General features: G+C 36.7%; 1 long non-coding RNA gene across 1 annotated transcript; it reads left to right on the forward strand.

The window, feature by feature from the left end:
• The first annotated feature begins 205 nt into the window (after window positions 1-205).
• Window positions 206-27504, forward strand: LOC142157646 (uncharacterized). Its single transcript, XR_012692543.1, has 3 exons — window positions 206-273; window positions 23488-23567; window positions 27092-27504. It is a non-coding gene; the product is annotated as an uncharacterized LOC142157646 (long non-coding RNA).

Raw genomic sequence — 27504 nt, forward strand, 5'->3', positions numbered from 1 at the left:
GTATTTTATATGTTGTGGAAATGCAATGGTTATGTGTTAATGATGTTTATCTATATTAAATTAATGTTTTAATTACAAATTGGTTGGTGTTTTGAAATAGTCAGAACAGCGCCTTTTCTTTGTCCCCCTTTTTTGTTTGAGAATAACAAAGTATAACTATCAGTGTCACTAATTTGCACTGATCATCTGTCACAGGGATTTAAGAAATTTGAATATCGAGAATAACAGGAAGTTGATAATGGGCTTCATGACAACTGGAAGTGAAATATGTTGGTAATTATATGTTCTAACTTTTAAGTTTGTATTTTAATTGTGTTTCAAGTGTATTATTGATCAATATTTTTGTTAATAAGATAAAAGAAGAAGCTTATATGTTTTTTAGGAGCTTTATGCTATTTATCGTTTTTGTGCACTAACATATGATTGCTTCATCTCAATTATAAAAATATGGGGCTGATGGAAATGATGGGGGTGTCCCATACCTTGAGTAAGATTCTATTAAAGATCAAAACATGTTGGTGTTTGCAGGGGTGATACAGGTGAGCTTACATTTGATTGTTTCCAGTGACAAGTAGATGATAAATAGGATAGGATTTTATAACAACTTATCTACATGCGATTACCTGGAACATATCTGGTAGTAAAACTTGCAACACCCTTAGGGGATACACATGTCTTTTAGATATTTTTATTGCGAGTGCATTATATATTTTAACAAAATGACCACTTGAAGTGTATGTTAATGTGTCTAGATTATGTCTTCCTTTTCTCCCTTTTTTTTCCCACTCCCTGTCCCATAGTGGGCTACCTTTGGGCTAGGTCGCTGTGCCACCTGAATTTTTTTTCTTTTATAATGTTCCTAATAACCTGCTGAGCCAAGTCTTACCCCTAGGCTAAAATTGTCCAGCCCTCCCCTATGTGGGGATGTCAAATTTTATTTTATATAACTTCATTATATGAACTTGTTATTCCTTTAAAGTTGGACTTAAGAACAGAGTAGCGTGAGATCCTGAAATGCAAGAACTGCCATGCGAGATGTTCACAGTACTCGGTTGCCCTAGGATATAGCTCGGGTAATAAGTTGTTGATCTAGCACTTGCCTGGGGAAGTGGATAGAACATGGTAGGAGATAGTGAGCAACCAGGATGTCAATAGCATAACTTCAGGCCAGACAGGCAGGGGTTAATGTGGAATGATCTGGCACTTGCATGTTGAAGTGAACATCACATGTTAGCAGGTAGTGAGCAACCAGATAAAAACAGTTCTCAGGGCCAGACAAGCAAGGGCCAAAGCAGGATAACAGACAGGTCTAGGCCAGGAGCAGGAGAAATCGTCAGTTCCTTTTAAACAAGTCAGAGTTCAGGGCAGGCAGAGGTATACGAGCATATACATTTAGCAAGCCGAGGTCAGAATACAGGAGAAGACATCAGTTCCTTTAACCATTCCAGGTCAAGTGCAAATAGCAAAAAAGATCAGAATGCAAGGCACATTAGGTCAAGCAGGAACTATCACCAGCACTGGAATGGTACAAGGAAGCAGTTTATAAAGCCAATCAGAAGTTTGCTGGATGGTTAGCTGAACAGCTGCAGCAGTAATTGTACAGCTGATGCTTACAGAGAGTAGAAGCAATGCTGATTGCTATAAACATAGCAACCAACAGAATTGGTGAACTGCAGAAATGGTCCTACACATGGTTGCAGCACTAATTGCACAGCTAATGCTTCTATTTCTTAACAGTCGGGTTCCTTTGTGAATAGGAGGAAATTTAAGACAATGGTCCACCCACAGATGAATATTTAGGACTCGTAAAAAGGTGGACACTTTAATGAACATTTTGTGAATTAATTCTGTGTATTTTGTATATTTCATATTTATATTTATGAGTACCCTTATGAGAGAAGCATTAGATTCTGTTTTAGTTCCTGGTTTCTCTTATTTTATTACAATTGTGATATTCTGAGTGGGTTGGCACTCAGTTGGTGTGATAAGATTTTTTCTGAAGTTTGGAGCACTTTAGTACATTGAGGCGTGTGAGGAGTGCGCTTGAAATTCATCTTATTATTTTGCTCTATTTGTTCTTCTTCAACATTTGCCAATATCTAAAGAATTCTTGACTCATATGTCCATGAGTTTTATTGTCAGTTGACCTTTCTAAGATATTAATTCTTATTCGGTAGTAGATTGCTTCAGCAAATTGCTTATCTTCTGTTAAACTATTGCCTGTGATATTTGTAGATAAAGTATTCACGTATCATGCAATTTCCACAAACAAACTTTTATTATTATTTATATTCATTTACTTTATGTCACTTTGTAAGTTATAGTTTCTAGGTTTAATTATTTTTGAACTGCGCTTATACTCATATACATTTATCTCTTAAGAGATTACACAATTAGGCTAGGTTTTAAGGTTTTCAATAAATTGGTTTTATGTTTGCTCCTAGCTAAGGTACTTTCTTATTTAGTAATTTTAACTTAATATTATTGATATTTTTTTATAACATAACCTGTATTATTCAGCTTCCTTTTTGTATATATTGACTATCCATATCAGTGCAAAGCTGTATTTGGAACATCTGTTTGCGCATTGTAGATGACCTCTGTGGGAGCAGTAAGCAGCACAACACCGTGAGTGAAAGCTAAGGTCAGTGCCTAAAAGTTACATTTTAGGGTGTTTTAAATGTTGGCATATAAAGTGGAAACAGCTTGGTTGAAAGATAATGCAAACTCGGTATTTGTCATTTCAGTTTGTACAAGCCTTTCATTTTCCAATATGATTCAGATTCAACAACTTGAGACATTTATAAAGATGTAAATTTTGTTCCTATAGAGATAACTAAGGAGGTTGTAATTGTATTAAGTGTGCACAGAACAAAAGTGACAATGATTAGAAGTAGCATTCACAGTGATTTTCCCCTAGAAGAATTCAGGATATACTATGAGTGCTGTACACTCATAGGCAATAGACATGTAACATTTGTTGATCATTGCTGTTTGGCTCAATTACATTACATGCACTGTAATTGGCCTGATTCGCCAGTGGGCATAAATTATTTGGCGGATTTTCGGCAAAGCAATTAGAAAATTGTTTAAATTTGATTAAATTTCAAAGTGGATGAATCAATTTGCTCATCTCTAGCGGTCTACTAGTAAACTGAAACCTCCACTCTTCATATTGGAATTATACATTCTGAAAGGTTATTAGAAACTCCTCAAATCTACTCTTATCTGGAGGTAGTTTTTAGCCAGTTAAGGGTAGAAACCTTAACACTATATTAAATTATGACTGTGCATTTTAGCTACGTCAGAGCACCTTTCGTTCTTGCGTTGTGTGTTATATCCAAGCCAGTGAAAAAAGTCCTTGATGAGTAAATTCACCTTTCTACTTCACTAATAGGGACAGAGGTACCATCAGATCCTGCATCGACTTCAGAGGCATAAATAAAATAAAATAAAAAAAATGTTTAATCTCGTAATTATTTTAACAAATATCTAAAGCAAAAATGTCTTTTCAGACTCGATTTAAAAGGAGCTGAAAACCAACTTAAAATTATAAAAATGGATAAGTGGAAATTGTATTATGCATATTTAGTAATGTATTTTAGATTTACCAATGCCCCTATCATTTTCCTCACCTTCATGAATGAGATCTTTTATAAGTTTGCATTGTATTGTATTGTATATTCTGGTGATATATTCATTTTCGTTATTTGCTTTATTAAAAACACCCAGAATATTTTTCAACAACTCATGCACAATAAACGATTAAGTGTATGTGCAGTAATTTCTAGTGCAGGGAATGGCTTCCAGCAACTATCTACTGCATTGAACATGCCCATAGCTTCTGGTCTCAAATACAAAGATTTATCTGGTTCAGTAATAACTGTCTGTAAATTTAATTTGGATCATAGCTCCTATTACTCTTCTTACAAAAAAATATCTAAGCCCTTCTCTTGGAATCCATCTCCTCAAAAAACATTTGGGAGATCGTATAGAGTTGAACTCAAAGTTTTCTGAGTATGCCCACAAAGCACTAGTTACGGTTGCAGCCAGATGAGTCGCTCCTTGTGATTTTGGCCGCCTGCGACCCCTTTACGATTGAAGAGGCAGAACAGGAAAAGGAAGGGCAGTGTAAGAATATTTTGGAGCAAATGCGACTTATGTTGACTGACACTCAGATGTATTTGTGCCTGAAAGCAGACGGAAAACCTGCGGGTGCTCAATCACTAGTGTAATATACTAACTGATAGTGATGGCAGTCAGCTTAGATACATCCGGCTCAACATACCTCTGTATAATGTGTTTTTGGATGCAATTTATATCTGTGTTTGGGACAGAAATTGTGTCCAACTCTACATGAGGCTCTTGTATAAATAATTATAATTATATACTTTTATAATTACAAGTATTTATATGTGCTCAAATTTCCAGATACCTTATTGGGTCTGATTTACTAAGGAACTTAGGCAAGAATTTGAGTAAGTTTTCTGGACAAAACCATGTTACAATGCAAGGGGTGTAAACTAGTTTGTTATTTTGCACATAAGGAAAATACTGGCTATTTTTTCATGTAGCACACATATATCAACTTTGAATTTCAGTGTATAAATAAGCTATCAAGTATTTGTGTGCTACATGAATAAACAGCCAGTATTTAACTTATGTGCAAAACTATAAACTAATTTGCTCCCTTTGCATTAAAACATGGTTCTGACCAGGAAACTTAAGTAAGGAAATTTACTCAATTTCTTGCCTAAGTTCCTTAATAAATCAGGCTCACTATTCGCAACCTCCCCACAAGATAAGATCGCTAATGAATCATTCATTTAACAATGAGTCTAGACATTTATAACAAAAGGTATTGGAGCATTTTTTCTCTGTTTGAACTAGGAACTTTATCCCTGTGCTTTTAGGTCCTACAAGCTATCCCCTGCTGAGTATAAATATGACTTTACTTACCAGGAACTTCTGACAATTAAAACAGCCCTTGAGGAGGGGAGACATGTCTTAAAGGTAGCCCAACATGTAGTGTGTACTTTGATCAACCAAAAAATTGAACTTACTTAAATTAGCCTAATTGTGCAAATTGTCTCTAAGTACCATACAAGGTTAGGTCCTTTTCTTTAGTCTTCTTGACTTTAAAATGTAATATCAATATTAATATCGATAAAAAATGAAGAGCCATACAGTAGAAGCTCTTTGTTCATTTATTAATTTATCAAAAAGTTCTGAACTGAAATAGTAGAGCCTATCATTCTGTGAGCCAAAATTCTGGCTTCGATTCTACTAAATGTTCTTGGCAGACTCAAAGTAATGAACCAACACCTACTATGACTTAAAAATTGTTTCTTTTTGCGCAGATCATTTATTTTGGGCTCATTGTCCAAAAATTTCTGGTCACACTGGCATAAAATGAACCAACATATTAATTGAAAGTGATTCAGCTGCAATGCACCACAGGCACAATGAAATCTCACATGAATGTATAGCCTTATGCTGCCAGCAATCAAGCCTGCAGAAAATATTTTCTAAGATTTTCTTAATTGTATTATTAATCAAGTATAACATTTATGCAGGGCCGACAATGGAATTGTTATTACAGAATGTAATTTCTTTCCTGTCTATGTGCAAGTTTTCATTACAGAGGCCATGTGGATCCTTTATACTTATCGCATTTTCTCATTTTATTTATGCATTTTTAGTAACTTCATAATAATGCTAACGGCTCTGAATCACTAACGTAGAGAAGCAGTAACCGGCACCATAATGTGTGCAGACACTTCAATAAATCTAAATAATAAAACACACCTCTCTTCCCATTGTCAGTGTTTTAGGAGCCCCTGAAAACGTTGGTGATCTAGGAGGCTGCCTAATTTGCCTAATAGTAGCGTCGGCCCTGTAACATTTCCCTTGAGTTTAACAGGTGTCTGCATTTATTTAAAGTATAACAGGCTCTATCTAATTCCAAAAAAAGTACATCTTTCACAAATAAATTTGCATAACGTGATAATTCTGCGAGAGAAAGATTATTCAAATAAATAAAGGGGTGGAGAGGGCTCATATTTTAGGGCTGTTCCTTGCTGTGCAGAAGGGCACATGGCCATTTACACTCTGCAAAAGAACTTGACTTTTGCACCAAGATCTAGTCTCATGATATGGTTTTATGGGACGCATTAAGGATGCAATTCTAGGAACAGTTGGTCTATTATAAAAAAACACGTTTTTAACAAACAAATATGCCACATGTAATAATAACAGTGCCAAAGTCCCCTCATTTTTATGCTAAATTTTAGCCCCAAGTGAAGGTAAACTTAAACTGACATTCTTACTTTGATGAAAGGGGTGGTTGTACAGTGGTAGGAGATTGGACATTGATGTGATATTTACAGTTTTGTATAGTGCATCTTATCAGATTTTCCACCTCCCTGCAAATATAGGCGATATTCTAGTTTGCGGAAGCTACTCCCAAGAGCAGGCATGATCCTTGAAATCCACTGGAAGGACAACCTAGGTTTTTCAGCTACAGCTCTCATCTTCCCCCAAAAAAACATATGAGGCTCCTTGTAGAGATGATTCTACATTTTTGTTTATAGCCCCAATTGTCTTTCTATAAACACCTCTTTACCTATGGACCAATGGGAGAATGCCTGGGCAGCGCATTACTTCCTGCCTGTGGCTATATAAATACTACTACTCTAAGGGAACTTATCCTTTGCTGTTTACCTTGAGGAAGCCCCCCTGGAGGGATGAAACGCGTTGGTTATTTTATCTACATTTACACCGAAACCCGAACATTTGTACCAAGCACGATCGCTTTACTTATCCTTTCCGATGATCTCTGTTGCGCATGCACAGGTTCGCTCTGACTGACACTGCAGAGGAGTCGCGGTGAGTTTCAGCAGTTGTAGGATTAGCCCTGAAGAACGGGAGAATAACCGCTCAAGAAGGACCGGGATTACACCTGCAGGGGCATTGAAGCTGTTTTCCCCGCTTTGTTCTGAATCACTGTGAGGGGCTCCTAAACGTTTTCAATGACGGAGATTGCATACAGAATCTTTTCTTGAACTAGATTTGGAATCCACAGGATAAGGTGGATTCTCCTGTTGGATTCAGGACCATCCATATTAACAATAACTGTGAGTTTGAAGTTGGAGCCCTGTTGGGCATTTTTACTTCTATTTAGAACCTTGGTTACTCATGAGTATATTTACTGTCAAGGACTATATATATGATTTCCCCCTCCTTATTTTGCAATAAAAAATGTTTGCGTGTTGTTGTTTTTATTCCAGTATATGTATGTTTTCATTGATACCAGTGCACTGGAATATTCTGTATTGCTGTGATAATGTTACAACCTTTTGATATACAAACAATTGCATTTATTGACTTATAGTTCACCGTGGGATTCTGTTTTGATCTTACTATATATTGGGAGAATTTCTGAAACTTACTCCCCACATTCTCACACTGGCAGCATATCACATAATACATTGCCCAGAGCAGCGCTGTTCTCTATTTATCTTTATTGTTCTACCAAATGTCCTTCTCATTGTTTTTGAATGGCTGTCCAAGAACTATGCAGACTGAAAAGCGGGGATTTCCAAATCTATAGGTTTCTTTCAACCACCAATGATTCCACAATTTTGCCTTTAATCATCTCATGTTATATGAACGGTACACACTATATATATTTTTTATGTCTTTTTTTTTTTTAGAGGTTTTGTCCCAAAATCATGAAAAGTGTTGGTTTTGGTTTGATCTGGATTGAATTAAAAATTATGAAATATAGATAAAATTTTGTGATTTTGAGCTGTTTTTGCTCCTATATTACTATTTATAGCATTAACATGCATTAACAGTCTAGCTTCTAATGATCTCTTCACAACTGTCCAAATTGTCACAAATGTTGGCAAAAGTCTGCAGCGAACTGGCTGGCTAAAATTAGTGACAGAGTAGCTGGAAAAATATATGTCAGTTTACTAAAAGATACAATCAGCATTTCTGCTTTCATTTTCTTTTAATCCTATTCTATACCTCACGTTATAAGTTGTTGTTTCAGTACATTTGGACCTTAGTCAAAAGAACCAGATAGAGTAACAGTAAAGACAGATATTAGTAAAAACACGTGTTTTGCAAATGTTCTGATATGGTCATTGTCAGCTACCTACTCTAAGGTATCATGTCAGATGATATCTTTTTTTCATATGCCTTTCATTTCATGTTTTCTATATAGATTTGTATCCACTTTGCAACCAGACAATTTTTCTCTCTAAATAAAGAAATTATAATAAAAAACAAAGAAAACACAAACTTGTAGTTACCTGACTTCTTATGCAATCACAGATTGTCTTCACCTGCAACTCATGTGTCACTCTTCTGGTATCACAAACGGAACCCAATAGCCAGGTATTACTGAATTCAACAGGATTTATTTTGGTATATAAATAAATCTCCAGTGTCCAACAAATAAAGTCCAAAGTCACAAGAGGATAAAGGTCTGGTGGAAGTATCAAGTACTTGTAGTCCAAATCACAAGCAGGCAAGGTTCTGTGGAAGCATCTGGTTCAGATACAAACACAATACTTGTGCAAAGGCTTCATAACAGGAAGTGCCTTTTCTAGGCCCAAACAGGAAATGGGATCCAAGATGGAATCTTCATGAGACAGTCCCGGCCATCTTGGATAAGGGCTATTGTGAGGGCAAGTTCATAACAGAGATCCAAGATGGAAACTTCATGAGGCAATCACGGCCATCTTGAATGAGGGCAAATCTAAGGGCAAGTACATAACATCATGATTCATGAAGAGGTTATAGTCTGCATATCATAGCACAATATATGAGGCAATGCCTCCCTTGTATTCTCTATGAGGCACTCCAAACCATATGTATTCTACCCTGGAACGCATAACCCTGAAGTGTCAAACCTAGAAGTGTGAAAACCGGAAGTACACAAACTGGTTTTCACTATAACAACCAAACACAGCGATTCCTAGGTGAGTCACTGGGACAGCTGCCTGGCAGGTGTGTATTCCCCACGAGTTTCTAAGACATGTACCAAGAAGGTGCCATAATGCACCTCCACTATCAAATGCACACTCTGGCGGTATGCGTTTCAGCTTGCAACGCATTAACCAGAAGTGCAATGACCCTTCCTGTATAACAAGCGTTTCAGTTCCATATTCTACTGGAAATGAAGTTTTGCCTCGTTTTCAGATCCAATTTTGGCACGAAGAATGGAGCCATGTTTTGTATCTATCTGGCTATAGCAGTGTGCTGGGGGAAAAAATGTTGTGTGTATGTTTCTTGCAGGATAACCCCACCCTTTCAAGCACCTGTTATGGCCTATAAATTGATTTGAGCAGCTTCCACTTTTGTATTTGTCTGAGAGGCATGTTGGTGTCAGTAGCTGAGAGGGGAGTGCTGACATTGGATTGCTATTTGGAGGCTTCTGGGGTACCTCTTTGGTAAGTTGGCTCTCAATTTAAAAACACATATGTATGGCCCAAATATATGGGACTCTCATTGTTTAGAGTAGGACCATCCTATTAGCAAAAGCGCCTTGGCGTGGCGGATGGCTTAAACATACATTTGCAAATGTGTGCAACAAAGACTTTTGCATTTTTATCTACAGTAGAAATGGCAGATCTGTTGCTGGCTATAGCAGTGTGCTGGGGGAAAAAATGTTGTGTGTATGTTCCTTGCAGGATAACCCCACCCTTTCAAGCACCTGTTATGGCCTATAAATTGATTTGAGCAGCTTCCACTTTTGTATATGTTTTGTATCTACTCAGAACCCCAATTCTCGGATCTGTCAGATTTCTCCGAATCCGACCCGCTCATCTCTATTGCCAAAAATCCACATTTTTTTCCCACGCACTATATATGCAGTACATATAATTTGCTAAACAAACAAATTGCAGGCTGTTCACTCATCTCTTCTTATATCACAATTTTCAACAAAAGCATTCTGTATCAGACATAAATACTGCTGTGCCGGTATACTACAATAGTTGCCAATGCTGATGACCCTCATTAAGAGGCTAAATTTCTCTCAAGCAATATTTAAATGAAAGATATATGATTGCACAGACACAGGACCATATCTGAAGGGAAATAATTATATTCACAGGGCTGTACATATAAAGATCAATAGAAAATAGATTAAGCAGAATTTTATGACAAGCATTTTATTGAGATAAAGGATGAGGTATAATGACTTTAAATTTAATTAACTTTTGCAAAGCTCTGAATCAGATAATATACACATTATACTGTTGGAGCAGTAGTGGTATTTTGTCTTTATATAATGTAGTATTGTCTAAATAATGCATGAATAACAGGTCTGTACATTTACTGTCTGAACTCAATGCTGCTGCTACACTATTTTATGCTTGACGTGTTTTCATATAAGTTTCTAATCTGTGTCAGTTTACACCAGCTCAAATCAAATCTGAAGCCCAGTGAAACCCAGTCCTTCATAACTTTATTCCTGCCTAAATATATTCACACATGACATCTGAACTCAAAGAATGAGATCCTGGTACTCATCTCTTATACATTTTGTTCATGCCTTTCGTCAAAACATCTCCTATTCTCCTTATGTCGTCTCATCAGACTTCCCTCTAACAGAGTATCAATCAAACGTTACCCAAGTAACCATTACTTGGAATAGGCCAATCTCTCCTGTCACTGAATTTTTCTTAATTTTACCACCCCAGCTATTTCACACTTTTAAGTTGTCCTCTTAGTAAGGAGCAAATATAGACATCCTGGTTATTTTGTGGAAAATTAATTCTTAAGGAAAAAAAATCTATTCCTGCAATTATTGGTAGTTTTTTTTATATAGCAGACAGGATTGCATGTCCCAATGAATGTCCTAGTGTTATTGACACAATTAAAATGGAAAAAATAATAGATAAACACCTACATGTAACCCACTGGTATTACTAAAGTACAAAAACTTTACACATAGCATATGAAAAATTTATCGGTATATACACAATTTTAAACATGCATTTAGATAACACAAAACGTCATTATCAGGTTACTTACCACAAACACGGTAATACCACATAACAGACAGCATACATAGGAGTGAAGGAATAAAAAAAAAACCGCAGTGTATCTGAAATAATTATTTTCTGAAGGGGTCTCCCTTAGTTGCAGTTCAACTGACTTCATGTTAAAAGGTTATTGGTTGTTATAGGCAAAGGGGTTTCTGGGTTCATATAACACTCACGCAACCAATGTTTGCATATATTAACTTATACATATACTTTGAAATAAAGCACAGGCCAGGCGCCTCATAGTGTAATATCAGGATAATAATAGATGGGATGTGTATATATATGCATACTGTCAAGTTAAGATGTATAATCTTTTGCGTGCTCCTGAGGAAGTCTTGCTGTTATCAAGATGAAACGCGTCGAGCCTTGTCGTTCATCAGCTGTGTTCCTTGAACACAGTGTTGAACACTGTGTTCCTTGTGAGTTCATTGCTTATTGTTTTATTAAAATTTATACTGTATATTACACTATACTCTCTTCCATTTATTATACCGCTGTTGGAGGAGCGTTTTTCTTTGGAATATGGCTGTTCTCAAGGAAACATTTCCTGCCTTCTACTTGTGAAGCCATTTGAACCTCTGATGTCTGGTACGCATATTACATTTTATTGGTCTCCCTGGCTAGAATATATGCACCCTGGTTATTGGAAATCACATCCCTTATAGTTGCAGTGGTGTAACAAGCTGCACGTGGTGTATTGTTCTATACATTACAATATTATGCTATGTATGCCTTTTCTGCATTATCTTTCCTGAGTTGAGATCCAGAGTCACAGTTCTCTAAGAATTTTTTACAATACTGTCCGATGTGGTAGATAGCGCCGGAGTATATCTATTGTTGTGTTTTATACATATACTTATACATTTATTTAGTTAATATATATGTATAACTGAAGTAGGAAAATTATAATATGGCAAATTCACAATAACTATTAATAGCTCTTATGCTCTTCCCTAATAATTAGGGAATAATACTAATTTCACTTTCCTGGTATTTTTCAGTCCTATAGAGGAACCGCAACTATATAATACAGATGATCTAAGAGGCATCTTTCTATGCAATCCTCCTAAACATCAACCAGGCCTGTCCTCCAAGGTAACACACATCCCCTAGCAAATCGGCTTAACCCACCATTAGTAACCCACCATTACGTGTCAATCGCTATATGACCACAAATCTATCATCAATTTAACCACCATATATTTTAAGTGAAGTTAAGCTATTCAATTATCCTTTCTCTCAGTTATCACAGGCATATGAATACATAGTCCAAAATATTTTACTTCATAAAGAAAACTTTCAGAAGATATAAATGATACATATAAATCCTTATATACAGTATATATAATACAGTGCAGTTCAACAGGTAACATAATATATAATACCAATAAGTCGCTCTCAGATGTGAGTTTCAAATTTATACCCAGAAACAGCCTCGGACTGGCCTGCCAGGGAGCCGGACTATCCACCGGTAGGCCCCGACACCTGATAGCCCCACCCACTTCCTTGGTGGGACGGAGCAAAGTAAAGATGATCCTGATCCATTTTCATTAAAACAGACAGCTCAGACTGACTACTATGATAGCTGTCCACCGCTGCTGTCTGCTCCCCAGCCTCCCAGCTGCTGCTGTGAGCCTCTCAGTGACAGGCAGCAGCTGTCAAATGAGATCAGAGGTGAACTGCAGGGGAATGACTCATGTGATCATGTGATCGTGTCTCTGCTTCTTAGTTCATCAACGTCCTACTGCTGCTGTAAAAAGAAGGAGGCTCTACTATTAAGAGATGCTGTGTAAGTATTTCTATTTCTCTCATCTTCCAATTATTTGTCCTACTTTATGGAAGTGGAAGTAGAGGATATCTTATGAAAATACTGGCACCTGAATATTATTCAGTGTATAGCTCAGTGGTTCCCAAACTGTGTGCCATGGCTCCCTGGGGTGCATCAGCAATCTCACAGGGGTGCCTCGACCAGGGCTAGTGGTAAGCAAGGCGGGGGACTACTTGGTAATTATTTTGGCTTAGGGGTGCCTTGAAAAAATTATGGAGGCCCTAAGGGTGCCTTGAACTGAAAAAGTTTGGAATCCACTGATATAGCTAGCTATCTATATACCACTGTATACCAGAACACTTAAATTATATATAATTTAAATTTAATTATTTCTTATTTTTTAATGCTAATATCATGTTAATATTAAAAATAATGGGACCAACAAATAAACGTTCATGTTATTTCACACAATAGTGCCTCCAGTTCATATTATGCCACACAGTTGTGTCCCAGATCATATTATATCTCAAAACTGTGCCCCCTAGTTTTATCCATTATAGTTGTGCCCCCAACTCGCATTAACCCTCATAGCTGTGTCCCCATTTCATATTATATCTCATAGTTGTGCCCCCAGTTCATGTTATATCTCTTAGTTGTGAACTCAGTTCATGTTATGCCTCATAGTTGTGCCCCCATTTATGTAAGCTACGTTTGCATTTGAAGATTTTACTTAAATGTCAGCAAGAAGATAGTTTTGCAAGAGAGAACAGATAAAATAATATAGCAAATGCTTTCAGGTATGTGTGAGCAACTACTCATTTTGTCCTTTGTTCTGATGCAGCTTAAACTCCTTTACTTGATATTAACGGTGCTTTGGTAGACTTGTTTTTAACTAAACAGAACTCATTCAGCGGCAGCGCTCAGCCTCTCATTGTAACAGGGAGAGGAGAGGGTAGGGGGGTTAGTTACGGACAATATAAAAGCACTACTTGTAAACATAAAATTATACTGTTAATGGGGAGGCTGTTAAACTAAATTAAAAAATGTCCATAACTGTATGTCACAACCATTATGATGGTTCATTTATATGCTTTCATTTAAAAGCTGCTGTTTAATTTTCTATTTCTAATGTATATTTTTGTATTTAATCATACATGTGTTTATCAGTATAAATAAAGGTTATTTATTGATACACATTTCATCTCTATTTTCTTTACATGATACATGTGAAATTGACCTTATTTGCAAGGTCCGCTTTTTCTTTATAGACTACACTTGGTGCTATACACTGTCCTCCGTGGGCAGACCACACCCCCTTAATGACTGGCCATACCCCCTCTTGCAGTTGACCACACCCCAATGTAGTAGACCCCTTTCACCGCATTCCCCCGGTGGGCCCTTTATGTCCCAGTCCGACACTGCCCAGAAATGTCTGTACCCATTCTGTAACTAAGTAAACTATTTATGGTTTCATGATCCTTTCTTATATAAAACTTCCTTATAGTTTGTCCCTCTGTATTTGTGTATATGCGCTGAGAGATCATAAGAGAGAGCAAGATAGAGGGATTGAATGTAATATCAGTTTTTCCTGTCTGTGCATGTGTCTGCTTTACATCTACTTTGAGAGTATGAGTAAAAGGGAGAGAGTAATGTAGAAGGACTGGCAGCTATGCATGACAAAAGTACTGCACATGAGCTATAAATGGCCATTTCTGACGACTACGCATGCGCAGTACTTATCTTCGTGTGTGCATGCGCAAAATGGTACCTGCCATTCATTATAAATATGTGAACAATACATAACTTCAAAATCTTCCCGATAAAGTCAGAAACTGACAAAACGCATTGAGGTGGTATATACCTAGTATCTATATTATCTGCATTTCTACTGTTGAGTCTGAGTCCTGTTTGGATTACCTACCAGCAGAACCTATCTGCAGGAGTGTGGTTGATACATCTACCCAGCAAGGAAGAGGTATTAAGGACATCTAGATTTCACCTGGATTTCAGATCAGCTAGAAACCTTTCTATTTTTTTGTGAGTGCAAAATGTATATGATTATGTGCAATAAATCTGTTTTTCTAAAATATATTACACCATATATAGTCTCCATTCTTTTTTTCTCCCTGTTGGATAATGGAGAAATCTGGCTATATTGCCACGGACTAAACTGGATCTGTTACAGTGGTCACAAGGACCTGATACAGATAACCATTTTTCATTGTTAATTTTGGTACGCACATATATGGTACCTAAGTTTGGGTATGATATGTTGGACTTATTGATTTAAAAGTGCTACACTATCTTTGGCTTTCTTTTTCTTTGTTTCTATTGACACACATGTTCGAAGTCTCCGTATATGGTCCTTCCTAAGACTTCTGGATCTCATGTGTTGATGAGTCTTTAAGATTTGTGCATCTGGTACACATTTAATTATCACCTATTGTTTTCTGGATTTCTATGCTAAAACTACTACACTATTGTTCTTTTGTTCCCTATTTTTCCTAGATCTTCGTTTTGCTTGGACTAACCACCCAGGACATTGAAGGAAGGCAGTTACCTTTAGAAGAAGGCAGTATTGATTGGTGTAAATAGACGTTATACATATTGAGACTATTGTCAATATTGCATTGAGCAACGTAATCTATTATACATACATAATTTATGTGTGTGTGTTATATATATATAATGTATGTACATATCATTACGTATCATTTTGTTAAAAAACCTAATTTCCAGGCTGCTTCCAAGCTACCCTCACAACTACATATTTTGCTTTTACTAACAATTATGCATTTAATGCACTTAGGTATCTCACTGAAATAGATATAGACTTGTCTTTTGAGCTTGTATAGACAAATAAACTGGTGAAATGTAGTCGGCTCTCCCTGCTTTTAACAAACCACCACAAATATCCTGGCACAGTGCAGATCCTTGAAGTACTCTACTTTTCCCACAATCCCACCTTCAGATTCCATTCTAAAGCAAATAACTATCTGAGCAAATACAATGTCATTACTATTATTTTCTGATTTGCAAGTATGAGTCATTCTGTGCTTACTATTAGTTGTGTAGTTCTGCATGACACATTGATGTAAAGTAATGTAGCAAATTTAAAATCAATCAAAATTTTAACCTGTTCCAAGCTAAAAAAAAAAATCTAAATGCATTACCTTAAGTTTATCCAACCACATTACACCCTAGCAGTACACTTTAACAGATCTATTACTGCTGATATAGAGTTCAGCAACATCCTGTGTACTACCGTTTTTTCAAATTTATTTTCTGGTAGCCATTACATAGTCTGAATTAATTAAAGAATTAGCATCAGTGAATTAATTCAGCACAGATCCAAAGAGCACAAACTGAAAAAGATGAAATATGCATGATTTTGTGAATTGTTTAAAACATGGTGCTAATCAGAATTTAAAATTCAAGTTGAAATCTCTTGACAAACTCGGCAATCAGACACATCAGCTTTTGGTATTTTTTAGCAGTTTTCTTCCTTGGCATCTAAATGAAATAATACTAATAGTGCTGCATATCTTTGTGAGTTTTCCTTGTCAATTATGGCTCAATATGTAGTACATCTAATAGCTGCCGAATCAGAGCTTCAGCAGGAGTTGATCCACTTGTTGTGGGTGACTTATACTCCCGATATACCTCCCCAATCAGAAGTACATTATTGCACTTAGTGTGTGTGTGTGTGTGTGTTTGTGTGTTTGCACTGCTAACATGGGATCCTCCACCTAGTAAACCTAAAATTAAAGTTATTTTTATCTGTCTGTAGCCATGAGGTGTTGGTAATAGATGGTTGTTGTCATAGGCTGTGCAGGAAATGGGATTGGATCTTGTTTTACTCTTTTTAGTTTTTAAATTTCTATGTTTTGTACTGTGGCTGTAAGTTGTTTGTATTAGAGATAAAGCACTATATATATTTTCCTTATTTTCCCTGCTTCATCGGATTCTTACATCATTGGGGAATGTATGAGAGGAAAAACTTCACATGAGAAGCAATGGTGCAATTCAAACAGACAGCTAAGACATATTAGGACGAGTGTGTAGTGATCCATACTACTATTTGTGTAAGTGCATATTATTATGCTAGTATAAGTCCTTTAACTTATATCATTCTCTCCCTGCATGACTCACTGTGTGATCACTCGGATGGGGTTTCTTGATCTCACAAGTTTTTTTGGAAATCAAAGTGTGATTGTTAATCACATATTTTGTGTTCAATAAGGGGAAATGTTTATTTGATACTTTCTGATATGTATTTCTTTTTATCTGAGGATACCATTACCATTAGGATTTCATCTTTTAAAGTACTGGTATCAATTTCGGTATTTACGGAGGAGAATCGGAGGATTTGGTGATTAATTTGAGTGACTTATTTTAGTGACATTTGGAATAATTCGCTCTATGGACTTATAGACATTTTGAATTATATTTCAGATGTTATATATATCTGATTGAACATCTGATTGAGCATAAGTTTAGCGCCGCATGTTACACTGCAATTGTTGTATATGTTTTTGGAAACTAGGTGGGTTCTATTTTAGTGGAATTAGTGGCAGCCATTCTACTACGCGCGGACAGTTTTTTTCACTTTTGTTTGTTATGTGCAGGAAATAGGGTCTGGAGATAGTAGATGTGTCCTCAGATTATGAACAAGGGAGCGTAGTCTTTATTTGTGAACCCAGGAGAGACAGACAGAAGAGTATAAGCTCCCCATTCAACACAGTCTGTGTTCCAGTAAGGCTTAAGACTTAATAAAAATTATTTGTTTATTAAATATGTATACAACAATGACCCCACAAGCACTCCTCTTCCTTATTGTATTACAATTGTATGTTCCATCCTTTACAAATTATATCAGAGATCAATATACTTTTTTCCATGGTTGTTCCTATGTTTCAACAATGTTATAACTGATAAATTATGGTATAGCCAAGGTGAATTTAGGCATTACAGATTAATCTCGGTGTGGCAAATTGTATCTCAATTTTTAAACTGGATATAGAAGATATGACAGAAATGTAGCATTAATCTTTATTTGCTCATATAAGATATAATAAACAATTGTTTGAACTCTTAATACTTTTATTAATTGTTAAACTAAAAATATCGGGCCATATGAAAAAAGTAAAAAGATATTAAAACCTGAATCCACAAACAAAACATTGTTCCACTGCAAACTTTAATTTAAATGGAAATGTAAGTTCTACTATATGCTCTAATATATAATTAAGACCTTATCCTAACATAAATGTCAACACTAACTGTAAAGTTACTATATATATATATATATATATATATATATATATATATATATATATATATATATATATTGTAACAAAGGGAGGCATTTAGCTGACAATATGCAGAGAAAGCGTGCAAGCAGAGTAAAACATTGGTGCAGTTATGCACCTAGATTGATGATAAACCAGGCAAAGACTTGTGTGTAACAAACAATAGTTTAAAGTTTGGTTAGCTCACATGGTTTGGAAGCTCCTTCCTCATAGCAAACAGACAGGGTGTGTCAGTTAGTGCAAACAGAAGTAGTGATGGGAGTTTCCTCTTAAAGGGAAAGTGGGTATGTCACCTACCCATCAAGCTAGGCCTGTGGGAGGAGTGGGAAGTATAAAACCCTGCTTGTTTTCATTGTTCAGTGAGACCACTGCTGGGGGGAGCTGGCTGGTCCTTAGAGAGCTGGTCTATGTCTAGCTAGCGTGTAGGGTCTCCACAATTGCTGTGAAATTCATATGGTGTCAAATACATTTTTCCATCCTGACAGTAAAGCTGCATAAAAAGAATTTGTTCGCGTGTGCTTCAGCAGTAGCGGGCTCTTCCCACAATATATGTATATGTATGTGTGTATATATGTGTGTGTGTATATATATATATATATATATATATATATATATATATATATATATATATATATATCGGTCAAATTGAACTGGTATATGATGGAATGCCATACTGCCACTGCTCTTACTGCTTTAATTATAAAACTATCAAATTCTATTAAAACTTATGTTTTCCATACCACCACTTCTACATTCATCATCATCACCATTTAATTATATAGCACCGCTGATTCCGCAGCACTGTACAGAGAACTCATTCACATCAGTCCCTGCCCCAATTCCCTAATGTACACACACATACAGACAGAGAGAGACAGACTAGCGTCAATTTAGACAGCAGCCAATTAACCTCTTAGTATGTTTTTGGAGTGTGGGAGGAAACCGGAGCACCCGGAGGAAACCCATGCAAACACAGGGAGAACATACAAACTCCACACAGATAAGGTCATGGATGGGAATTGAACTCATGACCTCAGCGCTGTGAGGCAGGAGTGCTAACCACTAAGCCACCGTGCTGCCCCATTCCCACTTCGGCCACTGTGTATATATGTATATAATAGAGAATATGATCATTATTTTTTTTTTATTTTCAAAGCTTGGAAAAGTGCCATATTTAGCTAAGGTTACAAGAAGTAAAAGTACACATTAGCATGAAATAATGATATACTCTGCTTAGCATTTTCACTTTCTATTAACCTGCTACAATGGACAGTGACCTTCTTATCACCAGCAATGCAGACTGCAAATGAATGAGATTAAATGACCTCAGTTAAGAGACTGTGCACAGTGTTAATAATGTGCCCAAAGCTTCATACAGGTTGCAAGAAAATAAATGTAGCAAGAAAATACTAACTGCAATAAAATAATTCCGTGCATACTGAAATTCAAATTATGTACTATTGCAATTTTTTTTAACATGCTTGTTTACATTTAGATAGTGTACCAATAATAGATGTACTTTTAGCTTTTGAATATTGGAAGGGTCATTAGAAGACAAGTTCGACAATTGTCTTATAACAAGAGCAACATACATGGTTTTTACATGTGAAATTCGTAACATGGATTATTTTGCATCCTATGGTGGTGGCAATAGAACCAACACTGCTCATCTTTATGTAGTAACAGTGATCAGGTTCAACATTTTAATGAGGCAAGCAGTGCATAATGAATATCCTTGACTTCATGTAAGCATCCGACTGAAGCCGAATCCAAACCTTCTGTGCTTTAGTGCCTACTCCTTAGTCTTCAAGCTATTGGAGTGGGTGTTGAAGTTACTCTCTGTTCGTATGTCCATATTTTTCTTTGTTAGTTCTGTGTCTGTTACTGCGATCAGCTGCGACCAATTCTCAGCAGCCTGTCAATATATTGGAGGCATACAATTTCTGAATCTGTTTTTGTCTGTAGCCTCTGTGCCTACTGAGACTTAGACAGTTAGTCTCTGTACAGTTAGTTATTCTCAGTCGTAGTCTGTCCCCATTCAGTCTACTGAGTGTTATATTATACTGCAATGTAGTAGCCATGAATTATTTACTTTTTACACACAAAGACCAGAAACTCCAGATCTGGTTCTGGTGTCTGGTATTCTTTACTTCTTAGTTCCCATGTTGTTCCTGCATCTGTCTACCATGTTAACTCCTACTTGTACTTGTATTGATACTCTGGTTCTCACCTCTGGCTTGTCTGACCATCTTTTCTAGTTTTGACCCTTGCTTGTCTAAATGCACCTGCTGTGGACTATCTACTAACTTTACATTTGTTTTCCCCCTGCTTGCCTCATTTTTGTCTGTCTTCTCTGCCTGTCTTTTATCACTTTAAGCATGAAGTTCCCACATGTCTTCTATGTCAGTTTAAGCTAGTTTCCGTTAATACCTACCTTGGATTCCTTAAGCTATCTTCTGGAAAATTGTTGGATTTATTTTAGGTTAGTTATGATGGCATGACATTTATACATAAAGACCTGATAGATTCAAGTACAGTGCAACGGTGATCCAGACACAATGCAACTTTCATCTTGAAATACAATATTTGATCATTTGACTCCCCAACTTGCAAATGTGCAATTAACAATAAAAGTTCCTTTTTAGATTTAGAAATTACATCTGGTTTGTCAGGTCTAGTGTGTTTCTCCCAAATAGACTATGATGCTTTTCCATATGTTGGATCAGGGCCAAAGACCCAAGTTATGTTCCTTGGTGACCTCAACTGATCCTTTCTGTACATACTGCTTGTCAATTGTACAAGTAGATGTTTGTAAGTGTAAAACTTAATAATAGTAGTTCACATTGCTATTAAATATACTTTGATCCACTAGGAACTTTTATCTCATTATTTCCACCATCTCCTTGTTACTTTAAAAGATTATCGCACTGGCATGATGGTGTGTTTGTGAGACTTCCCCGAATATATTACATCATGCCAAATCCCACACACCTCAGCCCCCTTCTCTTACACCCCCAATACACCCTTAATTCGTTCTTTCCAGTTACCAAATATATAGTATATGCACTTATCTCGTCATTAACCTGTCTCTCTACACTGGCACATTTCAATCCTCCTTTTAACACATGACAATCATAACAAAATCTGGTAACACAACCTTATCACAACGACTTCCCTATTTCTCTCTTCCTTTTTGCTTCCAAACTACCTGAGCATTTTGCTTACAACCCTTATCTCACTTTCTCTCCTCTCACTCCATTCGGAACTCGCTCTAATTTGACTTCTGCGCCAACCTTCCCTTGATACTGCACTCACAACAGTGATCATGATTTACATACAGCAAAGTCTACAAGTAACTTTTCACTAATAATGCTCCTGGACCTCTCAACTGCTTTCAACTCTACTCCTGCACACCTTTCATTTCCTTGGCCTTTGTGACACAGTTCTTTCCTGGTTCATTTACTACCTGTCATACCAATCCTTTAGTGTTTTTACATCTGGCACACTCCCCCTCTACTCTATTTATCTGTTGGGGTCCCTCAAGGCTCTCCCCTTCAGTACTATCTCATGTAACTAACTGTCTTCCATATGGATGTCCTGATGCTACATAAAACATATCCAAACGAGAGCTTATCATTGTCTACTAACATTAAAAACACCACAATTTACTAAGTCTCCCAAGCCTGCTGCCTTATTATCACAATTGACTCTACCCTCTTCTTTCTTCCTCAAAGACAGTCTCTCTCCATGTCATGTAGCTTATACCTTAGAAATATTGCCAGAATACATCTTTATCCACCAAGAAGCTAACAAAATTCTTGTCCATTCCTTCTATCTGGCTTTCCCCTAATATATCTATCCCAACTTCAATCCATTTTAAATGCTACAGCAAGACTGATCTTCCTCTCTTTCCACTCCACATCTGCAATACCACTTTGCAAATTGCTATGCTTACTTTCCATGTCCTCCAGAATCCATTTCAAATAACTGACCCTTACCTACAAAGCCATCAATATTTCCAATCCTTTATACATCTCAAATTTAACTTAAAATAATCTCCCTCTCAATCTCTCAATGTCTTATATCTACCTCTGGTCATGCCTCACCTGATGGTAACACTAAAACTTCTACCTACAAGACTTCTCATGTTCCGCTATCAACTTCTGAAATTCTCTACCTTGCCCAATCCGACCTCCTACATCCTTCAAATCTTTGAATGTTGTCTGAAAACCCATCTATTAATTAGAGCTTAACCTACTGTCACCTATACTACCCACTCTAACGCACCTGTCCTAATCGCCACCCTGAGCCACACTTGCTCCTCTTGTTTCAGCTATGCCCTGTTCCCACTAGAATGTAAATGCTCTCAGTCCCCTTTGTTTCATGTCTGCATTTATTTTATCTACTACTGCGGTTCATCGGCCTCTGTGATTATGGATTCGCTTGAATTCTCTTCTGGATAAGGCCACTGACTTTCACATAGTTACTGGTCATATGTGGTTTGTGATAGCCCTGTGTCTGTTTACATAATATAGTTATTGTTTTGTTATTCTTGTGTCATATCTTGAAACACTTTACATAAAGAGTATATAAAAAAATAATTCATCAAAAGTGTTTTCTATACTAGTTGTAATAGCAATTAGCAAAAGTGCAATCACACTACTTAAATACATGTTACTTTACCAATTCGTTATTTTACCCTCATATTTTAACAAACAGTTAAAACAATAGAATTGTTGAAACTCTTAAATGAATGGGTAGTTAGATATAATTTTCCATAAACACTGTGGTATTTGACCTAAATTACTTAACTGCAACTAATCCAAACTGTTCAAGTAGAATTAGTTTCTTAATTTCACTTTTATACCTTTCAGCACGTTACACTGTACACACTGATATTAAATTAAGAATCTGATTACATATTTACATTAGTTTCATTCTGCTTTTCAGACACAAAATATAGATCTTTCATTGTCTGTAACGTTATTATATAATTACGCAACACCCAATTGCTGAAAGCCTAAATGTATTTACAGTTTTTGATGATATACAGTTATCTTGAAAGAGCATTAAACTGTTTGACACTTGCGAAAATTGAAAGCACAGCGTATTTTCAGTATGCCTTTGTCTAATTATAATGATTTAGTATGATCATTTTGAATAAGAAAGCTTATTAAATAATGCATTAATTTGTTTTCATATCGTTACCTTAGCTATCATCATTACATTCAGCCTATGTTTTATCACAGCTTCTCTGTAAAGCAGTCCACCTAATTAATTTAACTGCAATTCTAAGTTCCATTTATTACTAATATTATCTTTTTTTTTTTGCATTGCTCAGGAATAAAATATATGGGCCCGGCTAATGCATCTAATTTTTATCTACAACTGTTTCCAGCTATCAATAATAAACCAATATGGGTAAATATTACAATTTAAGAATGCAAGTCTCAAATAAGTCATTTTGATTCATTCATTTTCCATTTTGTTTCTATTATGTCAGATTTTTATTGTATTTTGTGTCACTTGTTTCTATATAGATCTGTAGAGTGGGTCTGTCTTATCATAAGTCTAACTGTTTTGGTTGTATAGCAGGTCATAAACATTTATACATCATGTTACATATTTAAGCCATGTTTTAGATTTACATTTTCATTGTAGAAGAATTAGTGCCCGTCATATTATTTGTTTTGTACTTTCAACAGTATCTGGGTTTGATTGACTTTGAAGCTCCCAACTTTATCTTCCACAAAGAGCAATGTAAAATGTATTTTAATAGACAAAAAATGTAAAAAGTAGTGCAAAATTGTATGCCACCTTTTTATATCACTGTGAAGCGCACATCACTAATGCATCTACTACTCAAGGAAACTTAGAAGCAAGTAATGGTCTTTAGATTAATCAAATCATTGACCAAGGTGGTAAGTGCACTCCACATTAAAGCCCCTCTTACATTTAATATGTTGTTCAATGTGAGACTTATAAAATGCATCAAATGTCTAGACATAGTTGGATACATTGTGCAATACGTGATGCACTTTACACGTTGCATACATTTTTGAGGGTTTGTCTTTGTAACACAAAAACAAATGAACATTGTTGTATATTTTTATGGACCAAGCTATATTAGCTGGAAGTATGTTTTGTCTATAATGAGTAGACCCTAAAGGGGACCCCAAAATCTACAATGCATAAGGGAATTTTTTCACAATATTGCCATCCATGAGTGCAAGAGCCCAAGGGTGCAAGGGCCAGGAGGAAGATGATGTCGCTCATAGTCCTCCAGACTCACAAGATTATTCAGCCTTCAAGGCACATGTGATTTCATCTTATTTTACATGTAAGTACCAATTGGGTTGGCTTAAAATGTAATGCTTACAGTAAATGGTCAAATAACCAAAGAAATTGGTTTCCTTTTTTTAAAAAATTCTGTATTAAGTGAAGCAAACAGACAAAAATAGTGACACACAAAAACACATGGGAAAAGAAAACAAAACAAGTATTTGGATTTGCACCCTCTCTTGCCCCCCGGCCAGCATTGGCTGTGCTCCTGGATCTTAGCTGCCTCCGGGTCACCCAAACAGCAGATTCACAGGGGCTGGAAGAGCAGCTGATGCTACAGGCACAGGAGGGGCAGAAGATGGCAGTGGGGCAGGAAGGGCAACAGATGTCAGGAAGGGCAGCATATGTCACTGATGTTGAAGGGAAACAGGCGACTGAGGGTAAGGAGAGTAAACAGGTGACATAGGGACAGCAGGCGGCATATGGGAAGGTGAGTAAAAATATTGCAGATGCGAAGTTGGGGCAAAGGGTTGCACAGGGGAAGGAAGGGCAAAAGGTGGCACAGGGGAAGAAAGGGCAAAAGGAGGCACAGGGGTAGGTGGTGGATTCTGGAAATAACCAACAATTGTATTTATTAACTGCTCTCATGTGGAATGGATCATGGTTAGTGTATTGGGGATTTGGTCCATTATTTGCCCTAAATTAGTATTGCTTTGATACATCTTGTCAAAGAACTCATCAAACTTTGAGCACTGCTGCAGCTTCTTCATCCTGCGGCTGCTGTTCACCCGCCCTGTCATGGATACGGGCTCCTCTTCCACCTCACTCTGCGCCTCTACATCTCCAGCTAACATTGTGAAAGAAAACAACAACAACATAAGCATGTATGTTTGTGTCTATAACATCCAAGTTTTTGCATCATATTTGTAGATTACATTACACACATTAGTCTGTTCAAATGTAAAATATATACTGTTTTGGCATCGTGTGTATATGTGGGGTCATGCAAAGAAAATATAACACCAAATGATTGGACAATATGCATTAAGTGCAAACTGCATATCTTTGGCTTGATGTAAATTTTACCCGTGCATCCTTGTATAACTTTGTTATTGTGCAAGGGATCATCACAGAAAATGCAGAGTAATCTTGAATACACAGCCAGATTATGCAATAGGCCTACTAGGTTGCAATCTAGGGCACTAGGTTTTTGTGGGGTTTTTCAAGGCAAGTGGAGATTACTTTAGAAAACACGGGCATAGTTACATTGTTGGTGAGGGTGTTTAAGTTTCTTTAGTCAAAACATTAGTCATTTGAAAAGTTTATGCATGTGTTCTGATATGAAAGATACCTGGAGGGGATTGTTGTGCAGTTGGTTGAGGGCTCTCGTTGGTATCGATGCACCCCATGCCTTGCACCAATTGATCATTCATGCAGGCCAATGCCAACTGCACAAGGATTTTCAACTCATGTTGGGTGAAATTCGGTTGCCTCCGCTTGGTGGAGGTAGATTGACTCTCATCAACATCAACATTTATTTATATAGTGCCAGCAAATTCCATAGCGCTTTACAATTGGGGACTAACAGTAATAAATAATACAGGGTAAAATAGACAAGAGGTAAGAGGGCCCTGGTCGCAAGCTTACAATCTATAGTCAGCTATGGCCAGCCATCTCTTCCTCAGAAGACATTTCAAATATGCAGTATATTATACTCAATACCAAGACAAAATATAGAGATAAAGCAATATTCAGTTCATATCACAAAATGGCGGAGCACTATGATTGCTTCTCCAGCTTTATATAGTTTCTCCTGACGTTTATTGTGTTTGAACACATAGCGTTGTAATGCGCCTAATTGCCTGATTACAGTCCACTATTGGGATTGAATGACATATGGTCATGCAATCCTCCTCTGACAGCTGAGAGGATATCAGTTATTTTAGATATGGTATAGCAGGGATCTGTGACTAATGTACCTACGCCCATGCATGGCCTGAGACAATTAGTGAGGAGAATGTTGAACAGTCTCAGTCACTTGCAAACATGCGGGCACGCTTGCTTCAGCAGAGCAGAGCTCTGGGTCCTAACCCAGACTTTGGACCGTGCATTGGGTACTGCTGCTCGTTTCATAAGTAACTAGCAGAAGAATGCAGCCTAAAAAGTTTGCTTGAGATAGAGATTTGCAACAGGAGCACAACTGTGAGGCTGCAGGGCCACTGGAGCGACCTGCAAAGGCACCAACCCCAGCTCCTTTCAGAACTCAGAGGTGAAATTGCAAGGCATAAATTCTCAATAAAAATATTATAATTTGAATAAATTGATCACAGTTTTGATCTATCCTAGTGTAGAATAGAAAGTATTATATATAGTAACGTGGCTTTTAACAACCTTCATTGGATGATGTACAAGGCCTGCTAATTGATGGTGATGTTTCAGGATCACTATGTGATTACATTCACTTTAGAATATTAAAGTTTTCAGAAAACTCCAAAGTCAAGTACATATGTAAGTGGTGTAGAGGTGTATTATTTGGCCAATATTGGAGTAATGGTCCATCTTGGATAATTAACATTGAAATCTAACATATCTATGTGTTTATGTGTGTGGGAGAGAGAGATAGCATTTGAGGAAACACTCATGTGTCATATTTCTTCCAACAGAATAACACTGTCAGTAGGAAGACGTCCAGGAGGAACCCCAGGATGAGGCCCTTTCCCCACCCTATGAACAATCCTTTTCCCCATGCCAAGAACAATCAATCTCTCCACCCCATGAGCAATCCCTTTCCCCAACCCATGAAAAAAACCCTTATTAGATTTGTTTTGTGTTCCTTAATGAATCACGCCCTATACCTCTTCTACTGAATCTGCCTATGACCATTTTCATGTATAGCAGTAACAGTCTCTTATCTGAAGATTATAGAAACAGACTTTACAAAATGCTAAAAAGACAATATATCAAACCATTAAATAAAAAAACAATACATGATTTTTCTGCTAATGAAATATATTGCAATATTAGCTAGTTAATTTAACACAATTTAAAATAAACATTTTGATCAGTTTTCCTTTAA

This window comes from Mixophyes fleayi, chromosome 5, assembly GCF_038048845.1.
Source record: "Mixophyes fleayi isolate aMixFle1 chromosome 5, aMixFle1.hap1, whole genome shotgun sequence".
Taxonomy (NCBI): Eukaryota; Metazoa; Chordata; class Amphibia; order Anura; family Limnodynastidae; genus Mixophyes; species Mixophyes fleayi.